Consider the following 4,619-nt stretch of genomic DNA (forward strand, 5'->3'; position numbering starts at 1 on the left):
ATGGCGACCAGGTCAGGGGGGTATTGGGAGGAGGAGAAGCTCACTCTCCGCCCTTGGCCTCTGCCCCCAGCAAACACAGGGAAGGGAGAGAGGAGATTAACTTCCCCATTGTCATTGTGTCCTGTCCCCTCGTGCACCTTCTTCTCACACACTCCACCGCATTGTTTACTAATTCAGTATCGTGCTCAGAGGGGTCTATGTCTGAATGCTGTCTTCCTCTGGCTGGTTGCTGCCACTCTCCGCGCCTCTCCCAGCAGTGGGGGTGTGCCTGTTCACTCTTTCTTTCTCTCCTCCAGTTCCATAGTCATGAAGGTAATAGTCATCATTTACAGCCTTAGTATCTTCATCTTAGTAATGAGGAAGCTTTACACTGAGAGGTCACATGGCTTGTTCAGGGTCACAGAACTAGCAAATGGCAGAGCCTAGACTAGAGCTGGATCTTGTGACTAAATCCAAATTCCAGATCCAGCCTCCCCCCACTGTGGTCACTGGGGGCCTTGATTAGAGGACCTAATAAACGATGGTGAAGCCCAATTCCTGCCCGACCTCTCCGGTCTAAAGGTAATGGCTGCACTGAGCTCTCAGTAACTGCTGTTGCCTGGTGTTTAGAATGGATGTGGATAGAAAATGGAAGACAGTGTGTACCTGGCCCACTGTATTGTGTATAATACCATGTTGCCTAGTGGCCTATGGAATATAACTGCCTGGATTTGAAGTTGGGCTCTGCCACTTACTGTGTGCCCTTGGCCAAGTTGCTGACCTTTCTTGCCTCATTTCCAAACCTATACAGTGAGGATAATAATAGCAATTTTTTTAACATCTTTATTGGAGTATAATTGCTTTACAATGGTGTGTTAATTTCTGCTTTATAACAAAGTGAATCAGTTATACATATATCCCCATATCCCCTCCCTCTTGAGTCTCCCTCCCACCCTCCCTATCCCACCCCTCTAGGCGGTCACACAGCACGGAGCTGATCTCCCTGTGCTATGCGGCTGCTTCCCACTAGCTATCTATTTTACATTTGGTAGTGTATATATGTCCATGCCACTCTTTCACTTTGTCCCAGCTTACCCTTCCCCCTCCCCGTATCCTCAAGTCCATTCTCTAGTAGGTCTGCGTCTTTATTCCCGTCTTGCCCCTAGGTTCTTCATGACCTTTTTTTTTTTCCTTAGATTCCATATATATGTGTTAGCATACAGTATTTGTTTTTCTCTTTCTGACTTACTTCACTCTGTAAGACAGACTCTAGGTCCATCCACCTCACTACAAATAACTCAATTTCGTTTCTTTTTATGGCTGAGTAATATTCCATTGTATATATGTGCCACATCTTCTTTATCCATTCATCTGTTGGTGACAATTATTTTGTGGGGATGTTAGGCTTGATGGTACCTGGTAATCTCTCAATAAATGTTAATTATCATAATGTGATAATATATAATTATTGTTACAATACAATCTTTCACTTTTTTTTCGGCAGCTTGGCATGGGGGTGGAATGAGGTGTGTGCCCGTGTGTCCTTACCATCTTTGAACATCAGTATTTTGGATGCTGAAATCTGACCCTGCAGCCATAACCTTCTGACTGTTCTCCCCACACTCTTACTTTCCCACCCCCTCGTCCCCATAATCTCTATTTAGCTTCTAAAGTGACACCATGTAGGAAATTCAACCACCCTGAGGCAGCCGTGGGAGGAAGCACCTCTAGCCAACAGCATCCGCTGCCAGCCATGAGGGAAGACGTCTCTAAATGATTCCAGCCAAGTGGTTGCTTTATGCAACCATTAAGTTTTGGGGTGGTTTGTTATGTAGCGATAATAATTAGAACAAAGACACAAATATTGAAGTTATCAAACATATCACACAGATTAATCAGTTTAAAAGTAGATGACAAAAGGGAGAAGTTCAGCGAAAAACTACTTATGAAAAAAATCAAATAGAAATTCTAGAACTGGGACTTCTCTGGTGGCGCAGTGGTTAAAAATCTGCCTGCCAATGCAGGGAACACGGGTTCGAGCCCTGGTCCAGGAAGATCCCACATGCTGTGGAGCAACTAAGCCCGTGCACAGCAACTACTGAGCCTGCGCTCTAGAGCCCGCATTCTGCAACTGCTGAGCCCACACGCTGCAATTACTGAGGCCCACTCGCCTTGAGCCCGCACTCTGCAACAAGAGAAGCCACCGCAATCAGAAGCCCACGCACCACAATGAAGAGTAGCCCCCGCTCACAGCAACTAGAGAAAGCCCACACGCAGCAACGAAGACCCAACGCAGCCAAAAATAAATAAAATAAAATAAAATAAATTTATATAAAAATAGAAATTCTAGAACTAAAGAATACAATAATTAAAATCTATACATTAAAAGGAATTAGCAGCAATAAGACACAGTAAAGGCTAGGATTAGTGAGCTGGAAAACAGATCAGTAGAAAATACCCAGACTGAAGCATGGAGATCAAAACTGATGGAAAGTGTGCTCACTTCGGCAGCACATATACTAAAATTGGAACGATACAGAGAAGATTAGCATGGCCCCTGTGCGAGGATGACACGCAAATTCGTGAAGTGTTCCATATTTTTTAAAAAAATGATGGAAAGTGAAGAAGAGAGTGTGGGATGCACATGGAAAGAGTGAAAGGTCTAATATACATGAAATTGGAGTCGTAGAAAGAGAGGAGAGAGAAAAGCAGATTTGCAAAGGAAAGCCCAGAGAAACAAAAAAGAGGCTCATCATCTGACTTCTGCATTCAGGTTCAGTGAGATGTGAAAATAGGGGCATTCTCGGGACCTTGTGCATGACATCCAAGGTTTAGAAACAACAGGGAACTAAAGAGCAGGGAAAGTTTATGAGGTGAGACAAGAGGATGATGAAATCTGAGGTACCCAGAAGAGAAGACTGAGATAACTAAATTGTAGACCACTGAAGGCCATGTCTAATTCTTTTCTTTTCTTAATGGCACTTGGCACATGACTGGCACAGAAAAGACTCTCAGTATAACATTTGCTGAGTGAGGAGCATCTGTTCCACAGAGAGAAGGCTGTTGCTCGCGCTGTTTAGGCTGGCTATTGAAGAGCTGCCTGGGGCAGCTAGACACCCTCCAGATGCTACCTTCAGATCTTTTCATTACCTTCAGTCTTCATGTGTATTCTTGGCCAGAGATAAGACTTGAGAGGGGGATGAGGAGTACTAGGATTTAGGACAGCAGGTTGACCAGCTTCCTTCATTCCTGCTCCCTCCCTCCCTCACTCCCTTCCTTCCTCTCTCCCTCCCTCCCTCCCTCTCTTCCTTTCTCCCTTCCTCCCTCCCCCCTTCCTTCCTTCCTTCCTCCCTCCCTCCCTCCCTTCCTTCCTCCCTCCCTCCCTCCCTTCCTTCCTCCCTCCCTCCCTCCCCCCTTCCTTCCTTCCTTCCTCCCTCCCTCCCTCCCTTCCTTCCTCCCTCCCTCCCTCCCTTCCTTCCTCCCTCCCTCCTTTCGTTCCTCCCTCCCTCCCTCCCTTACTTCTTCCCTCCCTCCCTCCCTCCCTCTCTCCCTTCCTTCCTCCCTCCCTCCCTCCCTCCCTTACTTCCTCCCTCCCTCCCTCCCTCTCTCCCTTCCTCCCTCCCTCCCTCTCTCCCTCCCTTCCTTCCTTCCTTCCTTCCTCCCTCCCTTCCTTTCCTCATTAAATATTCCTTGGGCAGCCCCTAGTTTCTGGTCATCGGGCTGAGTACCATGCCCACAAAGATGAATTAAAAAAAAAAAGTCCCTGCTCTAGTGAGGGGAACAAACAGTAAGTAAATAATTACAATTTAACCTTTGAACACTAAACCAAAGCACCACAGGGGCCCAGAGAAAGGATCAACTAGCTGACGGTCATGAGAATAGAGAAAGTTTCATGCAAAAGGTGACGTTGGAGCTGTACATTCAAGGATAAGCGACAGATATGAGGCAGAGAGGGGGAAAGCCCCCCCAGAGCAGCGGGCACAGTCTCAGAGGTGTGAAGGGCATGTGTGGCCAATGAGGTAATAGGTGGTATTTTGTCTTTTTGGTTTTTTTGTTTCTTGGCCACACCACGCAGCTTGTGGGATCTTAGTTCCCCGACCAGGAATCGAACACGAGCCCTCAGCAGTGAGAGCGCAGAGTCCTAACCACTGGACCGCCAGGGAATTCCCAACAGGTGGTATTTTGGTGTGACTGGAGCATAGCCCGTAGAGGCCAGGGGACAGAGATTTCAGGAGAAAAGCTTGCAAAAAGAGGTTGATGCCAGTCGATGTTTTGCACTTAGTCTGTTGGCATTGAGAAACGATGTACGGCTCCAGTGAGTGTCATGACTGTGACTGTGTTTTAGAAAATCATCCTGTCAAGAGAGGACTGTGAAGCGGGGTTGGGAGCCAGCAGAGGTGGGGGTCGGGTAGGAAGAGCAGACTGGGCTTTGGCCGCATCAGCTGGCTGACACAAATTCGACTGTTGTTCAGCTGAAACATGTTTCTCCATCATCTGAACGACCAATTTTTGCAGTCATTTGGGCCAGTCGTGCAGTTGATCCAAAGCAATTGTTCAGTCATCTCAGAACTCAGAATGACTACTGATCTCATGTTCTGAGCAGCCAAACAAGTTTGGAACAACAAGCCTCTAGCAAGCCG

At 47.0% G+C, this 4,619-nt stretch overlaps 1 non-coding gene across 1 annotated transcript; it reads left to right on the forward strand.

Annotated features, from left to right (window-relative positions):
• Positions 1–2,474: 2,474 nt before the first annotated feature.
• Positions 2,475–2,581, forward strand: LOC117308887 (U6 spliceosomal RNA). Its single transcript, XR_004523139.1, has one exon. It is a non-coding gene; the product is annotated as a U6 spliceosomal RNA (small nuclear RNA).
• Positions 2,582–4,619: the final 2,038 nt, after the last annotated feature.

This window comes from Tursiops truncatus, chromosome 18, assembly GCF_011762595.2.
Source record: "Tursiops truncatus isolate mTurTru1 chromosome 18, mTurTru1.mat.Y, whole genome shotgun sequence".
NCBI lineage: Eukaryota > Metazoa > Chordata > Mammalia > Artiodactyla > Delphinidae > Tursiops > Tursiops truncatus.